At 47.9% G+C, this 17,417-nt stretch overlaps 1 protein-coding gene across 1 annotated transcript in view; it reads left to right on the top strand.

The window, feature by feature from the left end:
- PHC2 (polyhomeotic homolog 2) overlaps positions 1-17,417 on the top strand; it is a 2,832,203-nt gene that overhangs the window by 2,229,082 nt on the left and 585,704 nt on the right. The gene's annotated exons all lie outside the window — the stretch shown is intronic.

The raw sequence follows: 17,417 nt of genomic DNA, 5'->3' as shown, positions 1-17,417 counted from the left end.
GGCACCTGTGTGTGGTGTTATACCCTTTGCTATCTTTGTGGGTATGTGTTGCAGGCTATGAATGTAGTTCTTATGGGTGGCTCATACAGTCTCCAGTTGGTAAGGTGGTGACGGTAGGAATACTGGCTGCTCAATTTGTGTGCATGTACTACATATGTAATATACTGTACATATCTCTGTGTGTGTATGTGTATTTACATATATATCTATATATATATGTGTATATGTGTGTGTGTACATACATATAAATATATATATATATATATATATATATATATATACACACACACACACACATATAAATATATATATATATATATATATATATATACACATATACACACACACACATATATATGTATATATATATATATATATATATATATATATATATATATATATATATATATATATATATATATATATATATATATATGCCTGTATCTGCATATATCTGTCTGTGTATATGTATCCTAGGGATGGACATGTCGTGTGTGGTCCTGGTTATGGGATCTGCAACACTTGTTACTGTACTACAGGGGGGACGTGCTTGGCTGTGGGGGGGGAGTATACCTATTCGTACCAGACATATATTGTGTGGGGCCTCTCAACACCATTAACGTTGCATGAGGACATATATGGTTTTGTTATATCCCCATTGTTATCACCAGATGTCTGTCCGTATACACCTATATATGTACATGTATATATCTGCTGACATATACATGATCTGCTGTATATATTGACACATGCAGATATAGACATATATATCCATAGATGTAGGCATTTGCATGTATATATGTTCTTATATATTTATACATGAATATATTCCTATATATATATATATATATATATATATATATATATATATACACATATACCTACATATATCAATATGTTGTACCTGTTTAGATATTAATATATTTACTCGCACACATACATCTATATGTTGCAATACCTTCTCTTTACTGTTAAATGACTGGGCTGGATGATATGTTTGTGGAAACGTCAGGGTTATGTATATCTGCCATGGTTTGATGGAAAATCACTTTGTGTATGGTGTGCAGGGTCCTGGGTATGAGCCTTGCAGAGGCAGTTTATTTTGTTGCTGGCCAGAACACTCCCGCTTACCCCCATGCTAACCTCTTTAAAAGGAATGGAAAAAAGGGAAAATAGCTAGGCATGTGCAGAAAGGGTGTAGGAAAGGTCCATAGCCGCCCATTTCTGCTACAGCAACAGCTGTGCATAAACACTGAAGTTGGAGGTAGATGTGGACCCTCAAATCCCTGGGAGAGGGGTGAGGGCAACATAACGAGGGGAAGGTGGTCCACACAGCCTACCTGGACCTCGCAAAAGCTTTCGATACAATACCCCACTTGGGCATTATAGATAAGCTCACCAGCTTAAATATAAACCCCTATATCACTAGATGGGTTGCAAACTGGCTCAAGGACAGAACCCACATGATTAGAATTGCTGGAGCCATGTCAGACTCCAAACTTGTTACAAGTAGCGTCCCACAAGGCTCAGTCCTTGGACCTCTCTTGTTCGGTATATATTTCTCGGAGGTACAGGCCAACACGGAAGGACTGTGGCTGACCAAGTTCGCAGATGACTGCAAACTGGGCGCCATAATTGACTTTCTAGCCGACACAAGCATCCTCCAAAAGGGCCTCATAGAAACAGACAACTGGTGCCAGAGCCATGGCCTCAAGCTAAACACCAAAAAGTGTATAGTCATCCCCTTTGGCAAAAACAAAGTGCCCACAAATTACCACATAGGTGGTAATCCATTAAGTACAGAAGAAGTAATTAGGGACCTGGGGACCCAAGTTGATAGCAATCTCTCATTTGACAACCACGTGGCCAAAGTGGTTAGAAAAACATTTTATATAGCCCACCTAATCATGAAGGGATTCACATCTAGATCAGGGGAGGTCATCGTGCCTCTTTACTCATCCCTCATCAGGCCCATAATTGAGTACAATGCCCCTTTTGGGATGTACCTTACCAGACACCTGCAGCAACTGGAAAGACCCCAAAAGTACCTCACCAAGAGGATCAAAGGGCTCAAACAGATGCCATATGCTGCCCGGTTAAAGAAACTCCAGCTCTACTCAGTGGCATACCGCCTGCTCAGAGGCAATCTGTGCCTGACGTATAAAGCTATGTCCAACCCGGATGGACATGCTGCACCTCAGAAAATCCAAATCCCATCGAGCTACGCGCTCGAGAGACTTGAACCTCAGCACTGAAATAAATAGGACATGCTGGAGGGACAGATTCATAACCCAGAGGCTCCCTTCACTCTGGAATAAAATCCCAGTCCAGGTTAGGCAGAGTCCCTCATTGACTCTCTTCAAGAGGAATCTTGATGAGTGGATGGGAGATCGTAGGTTTACCCCTGGTATCACTTCTGTGTTACTGTTAGACAGAGGCACAGTATACTAACCTCGAAAAAGGGCATAGCAAAATTAATTTAAAATGGGTGGGGAAAGCCAAACACACTCTGGCTAGGCTTATAAATGCCCTAGGGCAGATAGCCTAGTATGAAACTATGAACCTATAAATGCATTGTGATGCCAATTAGACCGGATTACATGTGTCCACTGGACACGTGTGCGAAATGGACAGCCATGTATGGGGCGAGATTGTTTCGTGGGAACATATTACCCTTCCATTATCTTTTCAGGTGGGAGTGGGAAGTTGGGGAGGGGCTGTAGGTATATTTGGGGAGGGAGGATGGGTAGGTTAACAGACATGACACACAAGACGCATACAGAGGAGGTATATGACACATAGGGGGGTGGCTTCAAAAGACACCACAGCTCTGTTTCTTGTGAGTCAGGCAGAAATTTTTCCCCACCCTGTCACTGTCGTGTTCTTAAATACCACTGTCTTTCTAGCTGCCTGCCTCTTATGTTAATTTGACCATATATCTCATTTCCTCTCTGCTTTTACTGGCTTGTGTGAGTAAGCACAAAATTATCATTTTGTGAAATCACTCCCCTTCAACTATTTAAATTTATTGGCCATTCTACTGTATTCCATAGTACCGGAATACAAAAATGATTACCCCCTTTCAATCTATCTTGCTGTTTTAAAAATAGTGACTCTCCACTATAACTTAACTTTTTAGACAGGTAAAAAAATAAGTTATGTACTCACCATAACGTTCCATCTGAGTAGGTAACTTCATTTGTCAGCAACCTGTGGGTATCGGATCCGACCTGGATCTGAGCCGGCAGCTTTCCAAGCTAAAGATCTGAGCTTCTAGCTCCTCCCCCTTACCCATAATACCCTGCTACCTGCTTCCAGCCCTCAGATCGCGTTTGCCCATTATACAATTTCACCAAGACAAACACAACCTAAAACAACATCCTAACCTAGCGAATACCAACAGGCTGAATCATTGTATGAATCAGATAATCAAGGACCAGGTTAGGGGGAAGGAGGGGGCGGGGGGTCGGTTGCTGACAAATGAAGTTACCTACTCAGATGGAACATTATGGTGAGTACATAATTTCTTTATCTGAAGTAGTTAACTTCATTTGATCAGCAACCTATGGGACAGAGTCCCCAGCTACGAAACACTTGGGAGGTCCTTAAGGAAGGATATTCCAGAGCACTGCAGAGCCAAAAGCTGCCCTTCCTCTGGATATTAAATCCAATTTATAATGAGAGACAAAAGTATGAGAGGAAGCACAAGTGGCCACAGAACAAATGTCATCCAAGGGCACTCTTGACCAGAACGCAGCAGAAGTAGCCATAGAACGGGAAGACTGAGCGTGAACCCCTACTGGCTCTGGATGACCAGATATCTTGTAAGTGAGTAAAATGCATTGAGAAATCCATCTAGCTAAAGTCACCTTCGATACTGGCTTACCCAAGAAGGGCTTCCCAAATGAAACAAAGAGCTGCTCTGACTTGCGAAAGGCAGCTGTTCTGTGCAGGTAAAAATGCAATTGTCTGTGAACATCTAACAAATGAAGTTTGTATTCCCCTTTATTCTGGTAGTTAGGGAAGAAAACAGGTAGATTAATGGAATGATTGATGTTCACCTCAGAAGCCACTTTAGGTAAGAAGGAAGGGTTAGTCCTGAGAGAGACTCTGTCCTTATGGAAAACAAGATATGGGGGTTTAGTACAAAGGGCCTGTAGCTCTGACACCCTTCTAGCTTAGGTAATAGCTATTCGGAAAGCAGTTTTCCAAGATAAGAATTTTAAATCAACAGAAGCAGTGGGCTCAAAGGGTGGTCCAGTTAGAGCCTGAAGGACCAAGGTTAGGCCCCATGGGGGAACAGCGTTCTTAGTAGGAGGCCTCAAAAGGAAGGTGCCTTTTAAGAAGGTCTTACAGATCTTAGTGGAAGCTAAAGGACTAAGGTTGTCTCCAATGTGAAAATGGGAAATGGCAGCCATTTGAACCTTTACAGTAGAAGAGCTGGCCCCTTGCTGAAAAATATGCGACAGGAAATCGAGCACTGCTGGGTTGGGAGCAGTGAAAGGATCCAAGTTTCTATGCGAGGCCCCAATGGAAAAAACAATTCCATTTGCTGTTGTAAACCTTCCTGGTAGAAGGCTTATGCGCCGCTACCAGGATGGATCTAACTGCAGACGAGATAGCGGGAGTCCTGGCAACTAATGGAACTGGATCAACCAAGCTGAGAGCTTGAGGTCATCCAGATTCGGAGTTTCCAATCCCGAAGGATGAGAAATCAGATCCGGGATGGGATCTAAGATCCAAAGAGGAGCTACAGGATGAGACCGCAGGTACAGAAACCAGGTTTGACGAGGCCAGAATTGGGGCTATGAGGATAATCTTGTTCCCCAACCGACAAGCTTTCTGTAAAAATTTTGTCATTAACGGAAGAGGAGGATAAGCATAAAGAAGACCGGATGGCCAAGCATGGACTAGAGCGTCTCTGGGGGTTTCCCCCGGAGAGGGGGGATTAGAGCGAAATACTCGCTGCACTTCACATTTGAAGGCGATGCGAAGAGATCGCAGAAAGGCTGACCCCACTTGCAGAAGATCTGTCTCGCTACTAAGGGGTTCAGAGACCACTCGTAAGGTGAGAGGATAGTTTGACTCAGCTTGTCCGCTAGGATGTTGGACCGACCCAGAATATGCGTTGCTAACAGAAAACGGTTGGTGGAAATTGTCCAATCCCAAACTCTCATGGCCTCTCGGCAAAGAGGATAAGACCTGGTCCCCCCCTGTTTGTTGATGAACCAGACCACTGACATGTTGTCTGTCTGAATTGCAATAGTCCCTGGAGGGAGAAAGGTATGAAGAGCTTGCAACGCTAGAAGCACCGCTCTCATCTCCAGAACATTGATATGCAGAATGGTCTCTGTCTGGGTCCACGTACCTTGGACAGTTCTGCCCATGCAATGCCCCCCTCCAAGGCAAGAAGCGTCCGTGGTTACCGTAGCTTGGGGTTCTGGCATTATGAACGGTCGTCCTTCCCGAAGCTCTCGAGATTGGAGCCATCATATGAGGGAATTTCTGCAAATTCTGCTGAGGGGGACTGGGGAGTCCAACAGATGTTGAAGGATGGACCACTGGACCTGCAAGGTCCACTGAAGAACCCTCATGTGCAAGCGAGCTAAGGGCGAAAGGTTGATTGCTGCTGCCATGGATCCTAGGGCTCTCAGGACTAACTGCTGATGGGGTTGGAGATTGAAGGAGTGCTAGAATGTGAAGGGTTAAGCTGCAAAGTCTGTCCGACGTCAAGAAGGCCTTGGTCTGAAGCGTGTCTATTCTGACCCCTATGAAGTCTAGGACTTGGACCAGTTGAAGGGATGATTTCTTGTGATTTATAGTGATCCCAAACTTGGATGCTAAAAGCAGGAAGCAATCCCTGGCTGAGCAGAGTAGATGCCTGGTGGAGGCGGCAAGGAGCCAGTCGTCCAGGTAAAGAAAGACCTGTATTCCCTGAAGTCTCAGGTGGGCCGCTACAACTGCCATGACTTTGGTGAACATCCTGGGGGCTGTGGTGAGGCTGAATGGTAGGACCCTGAACTGGTAATATCTGGCCCCCAACCGAAAGTGGAGAAACCTCCTGGATCGCCTGTCCATGAGAATGTGGTAGTATGCATCCTTGAGGTCTATGGAGCACATCCAGTCGTTCTCCTTTAACAGGGGGAGAATGGATTGAAGAGTGACCATCCGGAATTTCTCCTTGGCAACGAAGAGGTTCATTGTAGAAAGGTCAAGAATTTGCTTAAGTCCCCCATCTTTTTTGGCACCAAAAAGAACCTAGAGTAGCTGCCCAACCCGGACTGGTCTGGGGAGACGTGCTGAATGGCTCTTTTTTCTAGCAGCTTCTTTATTTCTAAAGCTGCAGCCTCCCTCTGACTGGGTGGAACATCGGGGAGGCGCCTCGACTGAGGAGGAAGGTTTATGAAGGGGATAGAGTAGCCTCTGGATATTATCCGAAGCACCCAGCGATCTGATGTAATGGACTCCCATTGTGCCAGGTGCTTCGAAAAGCGCCCCTCGACTGCCTCCAGAGAGGAGCAGTCGGGCAACCCCTCAGGGCTGCTGCATGGGTCGATCGGAAAAGGGTTCCCGCGACCCAAAATTCTTCGCCCCCCCCCTGCCTCTGGGCTGGCATCCATCTTGTCCCCTTCTGCCTCTGAAGGATGAAGGGTCCGGAGAGTAATGGGACTGCTGAGACTTCCAGAACCACATCTTCTTTTGTCCTCGCTGGTTCCTGGAAAAGGACCTTTGAGGAGTCGAGAAGCGGATTCCGACAGCAGACAGTGTCTGCCCGTCTTTCTCGCTCTGGACCAATGTATCGCAGATGGTCTTGCCAAACAGGGAAGAACCGAAGGGAGCGTTAGCAAAGGACATCTCGAAGGGTTCTGCAAAATCGCAAAGTCGGAGCCAGGCGTGACGACGTAAGGCGATGCCTGATGCGCTGGCTCTAGCGGCCCCCTCCATGGCATGGGAGAGTAGCCACATAGACGTGTTCGATACCAATTTTAGAGTGGCCATGCAAGTCGAGAAGGTCCATTTGTCCTCGGCCGACATGGACTCATGGGGAGACTCAGCGTATTCCTTCACCAGATCCCACTGAAGCCTGATCACATTGGCCAAGTAATTCAGTGCCCTTATGGAAAAGGTTGCCGAAGCAAACATCCACTTTCCGATACGATCCATCATCCGAGACTCCTTATCAGGAGGATGGACCGAGGAACTATCCTGTGCCAGTTCCTTCTTGGTGGCAGCCGCCACCACCATGGCATCTACCGGGGAGCCTTTACTCCACGCTGTCCTATCCACAGGGGGGTTAAGGATCTTATCTCGTCTCCTGGGGATTGGCTCTACAGTGTCTGGCTCCTTCCACGCCATGGTAGTAATGAGATCTACCAGGGGGTCGGCCGGAGGGGACACACAGAGGTAGACGGGCTTGCGTCAAACGCCTCCAGAAACACAGACTCATCCGAGGAAGGCTTTTGGGCTGACCACCCCCCCTTTTAGGCGTAGCATTTCCATAATGTCTCCAAAGGAGACATCCTCGGGGGGTGACCTGGGGGAACCTTCCCCTTGCTCTAAATCAGTGTCATCAGTGAGGGACTCGGGGGAGTCCAAGTGCCTCCTCTTACACTTGCGTTTGTGAGGGACCTCCTGGGTGGGACTGTCCGAGAAGGGCTCACCAACAGGGTCATGTTCCTCCGGTGGAACTGAGTGGGTCGTCGACGCAGGCTGTCCCGGGGCCGGATGATGAAAGGCAAGCCCGTCTGCGAGGGACCATTGGCTGGATACGTAGCACGAACAGGGGACCTCAAACCTCTCGAGAGGACCCTCTCCACCACGTCGAACGCCGAAGGTGAGCCGCTCTCTCTTGGTTCCATGAGCAACACCCTTGGATCAAACGTGGGGATTGGCGTCAGAGCCAAAGCGATCGGACCCGAAAGGGAAGTGTGCTGCGACCGCAACGGAGCAGAAGACACACTTACCCCCCCTGGATCCGATGCATGGCTCTCGGCCCCGAGAGCTCGAATCCAAAAAGGGATCCGACAAACTCGAGGGCATGGCCGGTGTCGAAGTAGCAACTACTATCGGCGCCGACTCCCCCGCTCTGAGACTGCTCGGATCCGATGGCTCGAAACCCGATAATGGATCGGAGAAAGAGCTATGGGGGCAAAAAATGGGGCCGAGCTCCCCCCCCCCCCGGAGGGGGGGGGGAGGCAGGAGCACTCCCATCTGCATTTGGACCTGTAGGAAGCGACGCATCATCCGGTCCATGTCAGCTTCTGAAAGGCTTCATGTTGACCTGGAAGAGGCCGCCAAGAAGACCTCGAAGATGGCCAAGGCTCCTCCTCCGGCAAGAAACGTAGGGAACAGAGCCGAGAGGGGGAAGACCCAGAAATCTTCAGGGGAGAAGAGAGCTGCTTAGCTGGCGGGGCCGAGGGAGCAGAGTCGGCCCACCGCTTGTGGCTCCTATGCTTCTCTCTCTCCCTATCTCTCTCTCTCCTCTCCTTTCTCTTTGCCTCTTTCTCTCCCTGGGGAAGGGTGGGAGGTTGAGTCCCAGCCAGGGGAGATAGAACAGATGGCTGAACAGCCACAGCCATGGCTGGAGCCACTGAGGGAGATGAGGAAGAAGCAGAGTCCATGGGCAAAAGACCCGCCAGGATCAGTTTGTTCCTCCTATCCCTCACAGCCCAGGGGTTAAAGACTGCGCAGATCTGGCAGCCCGATGACAAATGCTCTACCCCCAGGCAAAGAATGCACTGAGTGTGGCCATCGGCTGGAGAGAGCTTATGGCCACACTCAGAGCATTTAGAAAAAATGGCCTTAGGGCCTTTGGCCATACCAAGAACCACAACACAAACACAGACACACAAGAATAAGGGGAAGGGTGAAAAATGTAAAATTAAAATTAAGCTAAGCTAATGGGTTTAAACGAAACACAAACACACACCTTTTCTAATTTTACACAAAGTCAAGAATTTGACAAAAACTTCCTATCTAACCGCCAGGAGCTCGTAACTCGTGCTTGTTAAAGCCGCGGCAAACGAGATCTGAGGGCTGGAAGGAGGTAGCAGGGTATTATGGGTAAGGGGAGGAGCTAGGAGCTCAGATCTTTAGCTTGGAAAGCTGCTGGCTTGGATCCAGGTTGGATCCGATACCCACAGGTTGCTGACCAAATGAAGTTAACTACTTCAGATCTTAAGTTACTTACTTTCACATCTAACTTTTCTAGTGCACACTGCAGTGTTTAGGATAAACCATTTTTTTCATCTTACCTTTAAGCATCCCTGTGACTAGCACTTGCTCTAGTACCTGCTGGAAAGCACTAGGAAGTCTTAAACTGATACAAGCACTCAACTCTCCTTATTAATAAGGAGAAATTAATCATATGCACTAAACAGCCTATAATTGCAAAATATCTTGCTAAGGTAAGGGAAAACAGCTCCCGTACTTTAAAAAAAAAAAAAAGCACCAAACCAGGCATGTCCAAGGGTCAGCTTCCGTTGATTTCTCCTGTCCACCTGGTGAATCTGGGCATACTGGGGCAATGCAGCAATTGCTTCATGTACACAGACAACCCTCTCCTCCTACCACCTAACAATACAACCTGTGAGAGATGCACTTACATAGCCAAACTGGAAGCAATGCTCTCTCCACCCAAGATTATGCTAGACAGTCAAGAAGAGAAGGTTAACACCCGCACTACACCTCAAGCAACACATAGCCCTTCTAAACTCACACCACCAGCACCCACACATAGCAACACTAAATCCACATATGGGGAGGCCCTTAAATGTAACCTGCCCAAGCAACAAGAACCTCCGAAGCTGAAACGCAAACAAACACCAATCACAACAAAAGTATTACATAGCTCACAACACCAGTGTGCCACCCAGCAACAGCCCCTAAGGCAAGACAACGTACCTAACACTTTAGTCAGAGGTGACTCCATAGTCAGGCACACTGATGTCCCACTCACCAGGCTGAACAAGGAGAAAATTACAGTGAGCTACTTGTCAAGTGCCAGGATCCGCCACATAACTCATGCACTCAAGTCACTCCACAGCAAGTATAAATATGACTCTGTCATTGTCCATGTTGGAGTGAATAACTTGAGACGTACCACCCTGGACTACATGAAAAGAGACATGGAAGAGCTCTGGGATCATGTGGCCCATGCAGGTATGACCCTAGCCCTGAGTAGCATCCTGCCTTCACCCAGTATTATACCACAATATAAGGACAAAATGACTGACTTCAACAATTGGCTAAGCTTCTGGTGTCATTCAAAGGGGATCCAGTATCTGTCTGCCTGGGATGACATAATCGACAGACCACGATGCTTTGCCAGAGATGGTCTGCACCTGTCGCCCCTGGGATTCAGGTTACTGGCTAAGGCTCTTGCTACCCCTATAGTGCCTTTTTTAGGCAAAGTTCAAAGGACAAAACCACCACCGTAACAGGTACAATCATGCAAAATCTGAAGGTAATGCTACTCAATGCTAGAAGTCTAAACCTCAAAATGCACTCTCTCGAGGCACTCCTAAAAATGGAGAACATCGATATCTGTGCAGTAACTGAGACCTGGTTCAAGGCTCCAGAGAGCACACCTGCAATACCAGGCTACAACTCTTACCACACTTTTCGGCTACCAAACCAAGATCGAAACACTAAAGGTGGAGGAGTGTCCATATTCACACCTCCAGGTTAGTTGCCCAACACAGTGCATCTGAAATTCTCCAGGTGCAACTAACACTAGGTAAGACTGCAATCCAAATTGTAGCTTGCTACAGATCCCCCACCATGCCCCAAGATTCTCACTACACCTTTCTAAACATACTGGAAAATATTAATATACAACCAAACACCCTAATACTGGGTGATTTCAACTACCCTGCCATTAACTGGGAAAACTACTCATGCACCAACACCTTTGCCCAACGGTTCTTGGAATTCATAAATTCCAATGCCCTGCATCAACTAATCCATGGTCCCACCAGGGGCTCCAATATCCTAGACCTCGTCATCACCAACATGGGAAATCGATGCTCCACACCTATGGTTATCCCCTCATTGGTCAGGTCAGACCATAAGCTAATCACCCTTAACATCCACATCCCACCACCAACCCCCAGTAAGGAAACCTCCATAAAAAACTTCTCCAAGGCCAACTTCATGCTACTCAAGTCAGAAGTTACAAACTTCATGACACCCATGCAGACGGGAACTGAAAGTTCGACTGCTGAGTCCTACACTAAGGCACTGTACGAGCACATCCACTCATGCATGAATCATGCCATCCCAAATAGAACCAAGATGCTCTCCTCCAAAAAAAGGAAGCCAGTCTGGTGGCCCCCTGCCATAAACAAACTTTACAACAAAAGGAAAATAAACTGTTGCAGAAAAGAGGAAAATCCCAGGATGCAAAAAACTCCCTTACCAGCCTCAGTAAGAAGCTGAGAGCCCTCATAAAATCCTCCAAAGCTAGTTACGAAAATAAAATTGCCAAAGATTCCAAAGACAACCACAAGGCATTCTATTCTATAACTATGTCAAGAATGTAAATGGCAATGCTCAGATCTGCTCTGAGCTACAAAAGAATGGCATTAAATATACTGATCCCAAGGATATTGCCAATATCCTGGCAGATCAATTCAGTGCCAACTTCACCCCCCTCTCACCCCCTAAATGGCCCATCTCAATACTGGAAGATTGCCAAATTCCGGTAATAACGGCCACACAGGTAAAACATGCACTCTCCAAAGCTAAGAATACAGCATCCATGGGACCAGATGACATCCTGGGCTGTATACTACATGAACTACAAAATGAACTGGCACCTCACCTAAGTGTCATGTTTAATCATACCCTCACCTCAGGCTTCGTGTCCGAGTGGCGCACAGCTACAGTTATCCCACTCCACAAGGGGGGATCCACCTTGGATTCCGGGAACTACCACCCCATCAGTCTGACGAGCCTGATCTGCAAGGCCATGGAACATATCATGGAACTTATAAACAAAGACATTGGCAACCTTAAAACACTGGATCCCACCCAGTTTGGGTTTGTGAAGGGCCGATCTTGTCTCTTGAACCTTATTGACTTCTTCAAATCAGTCTCCAGAGCTGTGGACAAGGGTAAGGCAGTCCACACAGCCTATCTGGACCTCGCTAAGGCCTTTGTCATCATCCCCCACTCTGGAATCATAGATAAACTTACTAAGCTGGGCATTAATCCCTAAGTCACTCGATGGGTTGCCAACTGGCTTACTGACAGAACCCACACTGTAAAAGTAGCTGACTCCAAATCCAGCTCCAGACAAGTGACAAGTGGAGTACCTCAGGGTTCAGTCCTGGGACCTCTCTTGTTTGGCATCTACTTCTCTGAAGTACAGGCCAACACTAAGGGACTCTGGCTAACAAAGTTCGCAGATGACTGCAAACTGGGAGCCATTATTGAATCCCCAAATGATGTGGATACTCTACAAAAGGGCCTTACAGAAACAGATGCTTGGTGCCAGAGCCATGGGCTCAAGCTCAATGCCAAGAAATGTATAGTTATCCCCTTTGGGAAAAAACATGTACCTGTGAATTATCGTATAGGTGGCAGTACACTAAAAACCGAAAGTGTGATAAGAGACTTAGGGACACAGGTGGACAGTGGTCTCACCTTCAATAAGCACATTGCCACAACAGTCAGGAACTCCTTCTATGTGGCACAACTCATCACTAAGGGCTTTGCATCCAGAAAAAAGGAGGTCATTGTCCCACTGTACTCATCCCTCATTAGACCCATTATAGAATACAATGCCCCATTTGGTATGTACCTCTCAAGACATCTGCAACAACTGGAAAGGCCGCAGAAATACCTCACTAAAAGAATCACAGGCCTAAAGTAGATGCCCTATGCTGACCGCCTTAAAAAACTCCAGCTATACTCAGTTGCATATCGTCTACTCAGAGGTGATCTCTGCTTAACATACAAGGCCATGTCAAACCCAGAGCTGTTGGACATGCTACACTTAAAGAAATCCCAATCCCTCAGAGCCACACACTCCAGGGATCTAAGTCGTGTCATCACAATAAATAAAACATGCTGGAGGGATAGGTTCCTGACCCAGCGACTCACAGACTCCGGAATAGACTGCCCATACATGTCAAGCAGAGCACCTCTTTGGCCCTCTTCAAAAGGAACCTTGATGATTGGATGGGAGAAAGGAAATTCACCCCAGGGATCACTTCAGTCACCCTGCTAGAAAGGGGTCCAGGGAAGTAAATATTGTGGGAAGAAATAGCCAGGGAATTGTTATGGTTAGGCTTGTATAGGCCTTAGGGCCGATAGCCTAGTACTAACCTATGAACCTATGAACACCTTGATGGGGAGGGGTGTTGGGATATTGGAAGCCCACAAGCCCCCTAGTGGTACCAGTGGGACTGAGGTCACCACCCGTGGGCAGTCACTATGGTGTCACCACAGTGCCATATTCTTGTGAAATATGACTGCAGACCATCCTCCTGCTGACACGTGTACACCTGCAACACAAATGGATAACATTATGGAGATAACAATCACTGTTACCAACAGCTGAAATGCATCATACCTGACATGTATGCATTACACATTACACCTGACAACATCTTACACTGCAGTACATTACAGCATTCTATAAGTCACCGTGTGCATCAGAACCATATTAGCCTGTCCCTGCATCGATGTTATGGATGATAGTGATGTGGCACAGATATCATCATATGCACAGGGTGTTTTGCTGGTTTGCCAGAGGCCAAGGGTGGTCCATACATGTGTTACCATGAGTGTGGGTGAGGGGTATGGTTCAATGATTGGGACATGGTGATGTGGTGTGTGTCAGTATGGGGTTGCCCTAGGTGTGGTTGCATAGTGTGTGGGTATGCATGCACACAGTCCTGCCATGTGGCCGTCCTATACAGGTGTTGTTGGACAGCTGCAGACCATACCTGGTAGGGTGTGCAGTTCAGTGCCTCCGGACACGCTGACTGTGCCTGCCAGGGGTTCCATGGGCACGTGCAGGTATAGACCTTGAGGTGCTACTCTCCCCTGATGATGATGACTGGTGTCTGCTGGAGCCATGTCCCGCCTGGGACTGGCCAGGGCCACGTGCACGAGGCCTGCTGTAGTGTGGTGTGGACAGCACCCCCAGTGGTGTGCTGGGGCTGGAACTGCCACTACGGGAGCGGCTTGGTGTCCTGGCATGTCCATGATGACCACCAGCTGCTGGTGTTTCTGGCCTACGTCCACATGGACATCGCACCACTCCCACCACACATTCAAGCATGGACATTTCACAGTCGAGGAGGCCCACCATCTCACCGCACCGTCTATCCATGACCTCAGTATGTTCACGGAGGGCAGCAGCAATGTCATGGAAGGTGCCACTTACAGACGAGAAAGCATTCCTCTGCAGCCTCAGGCTCTGTCTGGTGTGCATGTCCATATGTGCATGTGCCTCCATTACAGCCTGAAACATGCTCGTGGTGGTACAAGTTGTGGCCCTCTGCCAGGGGCATGATGACCAGCGGCCCTCCCACGAGCATCACGGTACATCTGCAGATGTGATGGCCTGCTGGGCATCTGGCTATGCCGACTGTGACCCGACACAGCTGGCATGGACACCACATCTTCCTGGTCACTGGCACCAACCACCAACTGTCCCTCTGCTATGGCCACATGTGATGGGGTTTGTAGGGGCACTGTAACTGTGTGTGGGCTTGGGGTGGCTAGGAGGGTGATGACACATGTAGGTGCAGTGTCAGCCTCTGACAACCCCACCTGTGCCTCACCAGTACCATCATCATCATCATCATCGTCAGTGTCTGTACGGACACCTACCTCAGTCTGCATGCAGGAGGGACCCTAATCCACCTCGCCACCTGTGGGGGAAACAAATACACATGTTAAGACCTGTACAGCATTGCATAACAGTACACACACTCACAGTCACACACACATACAGTCACACACACATGTACACCCACAAATACTGACAGTCCACCTTACTACCTCCCTTACCCTGGGTTTACAGACAGTCCCACATTTAGTTACAGATGTCCCCATCCTGCATGGCACTTGCTAACATACACTCATTAATACTACCCATTAACATATCATACATCTCCATGCCTACACGTGTGATCTCAACACATGACCTGTTACTCCATCACCTCCCTGACTTTGGTGGAGTAGGTTGTACATGGCCTCACTGCTGTCATCCAGTAATACCCTGTGTATGTCCAGTCATGGTGTACATGGCCCCTATATGGTTGTGGCCGCTACATTCACTACATATGTCACACACCGGAGCCTCATACTACAGTCTTGATCAGTCCATGCCACATCTGCTGCACAATCAACCTATCATGCGGACAACAGTAATACATGGATACACTCACTGATGTGGTCTGGTAATTCCCCATTGCATTAGTAGTACTGCATACATGGGTAGCCGGTTATCTATCTGCTGCTGGCATTATGATGTGTATTCCTGGTATGTATTTTCTCACCCAATGCATGTTCTGTGCTACAGACCTTGTTATGCTGTCAGCTGTCCTGTGTTCACATATTGGACAGGCTGTCCTGGTGTCTCATGTGTCACTACATCTACAGCACAATCCCAAGGAGAAGTACTGCCATGTGATCAATCCCACTATCGCCTGTGCATACATGGACACCTGCACAGACACACATGTACACACACATCACGCATGGATCGACGACACTCCACCAGATTGCACTTACACACACATTCAACACCCCCCACACACACACACACACACACACACACACACACACACACACACACACACACACACACACACACACACCTACGTGTGGGGTTGTACACCTTTTGTATACACAGTTCTCCCATTACCCTTCTATCAGCATGCATTACATCTGATGCTCAACAGCATGCAGTACAACCATAGTGACCTCTTGACAGTGGTAGTATACATGTGTGTGATGCATGGGCTGTGCTGGTAGGTGATGGCCCTTCCCCTTGTTAACACTGTACCCATGTACGAAGTGTTACTGTTGACCTGTTCTGCACCCTGCCTTGTACTGTGCACCATACCACACAGGTGTACAAACCACTGTTGCTTATGTAGTACTGTGTCTGTTATGTCAGCTCCAATGCTTACAGCCCCTATGTGTTACAGCACCTCATACCTGGGACGATATGTGAACGGATATAATTTGTGAATGCCTGATGTCTGCTTTACAGATCACATCATCAGCAGTGCATGTATGACCAGTACAGGACTATTACACTGACACCCACAAGACCTTACCACGACTGTGGTGGGGGGGTACCCTACATGTGTCCCAGAACTCTGCATGGTTGCAAGGTCTACTCATGGTCACATCCCTTGGAGTGCACACACTGCTGTCACTATTGCTGTGGGGTCAAGGTTACGTCTGCCACAGTTACATAACCTGATTGTGTGCAGTTACAGCCATAAGGGTGGTGTTTCACACATGTTCCTACTGTAGGCCATGTGTCCTGCCATACTTCCCATCCCTGTGGACACATTGCACAATGACAGGATGTTAGATATCTTGCATGTGTGTCTTGTACCCTTCCAATACCCCAGCACGGTCACTACTGTGATGCAGTGCATTTCACAACAACAAAACGTGAACGTGTACTGCACGCAGTATGGTTAGGTGTGTTAGATGTGTGCATGGAATGTCCCATAGCCATTACATGCAGTGTTTTGTCATGCATGAACATGAACCATACTCACCGGCCACAGGCTGCTGCTGTGGTGGTATCCTGGAGGGACCTACATAAGAGTGTGAGAATGTTGTTGTCAGTGGCCACAGCTGTGGCATTCATAAAGGGTGAGTGCAGCGTTACGTCTACAGTAGGGGTCCACAATACTATATCTTATGCACGTCTGTTTAGTACTACTACACAGCAAAAGACTATGTATATGACATCTCAGATTTGCATGATGTACCTGTACAGATGCATACACACAAGTGGTGTACTGATGAGCCCTGGGGCCTTACCTGCACGTTTCTCAGCCAGTGTGTCGGCGGCACCCACCTCCACAATGCACCCTGCCAGTTGTTGGTGCTTCAGGTGGGCAGGTGCCACAAGGCTCCTAAGTAGCTCCTCCACACAGATGAGGGGTGGATGGATGGCTTGCCCCCCCCTGTTGTGAGGTGGTCTCCCCATACAGCAACAGCAGCACCCCGACGTACATGGCGAAGCAGGTCGCTGCAATGATGCCAGACCTGCTCATAGCTGCGGTTATGCAGTCCAACATCACTGACCCTGTGGACTAGTTTGTTCCACAGGGCGGTCATCTCCTGCTGATCTTGGGCTGTCCGTCCGAACAGCTGTTCATAGTGCTGCACCAAATGTGAAACTATGACCTCTGTCACAGCAGCACTGT

This window comes from Protopterus annectens, chromosome 2.part1 (assembly GCF_019279795.1).
Source record: "Protopterus annectens isolate FY-2018-M chromosome 2.part1, PAN1.0, whole genome shotgun sequence".
Classification (NCBI taxonomy): domain Eukaryota; kingdom Metazoa; phylum Chordata; order Ceratodontiformes; family Protopteridae; genus Protopterus; species Protopterus annectens.
Note: the sequence above shows the minus strand (reverse complement) of the source record. Positions and strands in the feature narration are given on the sequence as shown.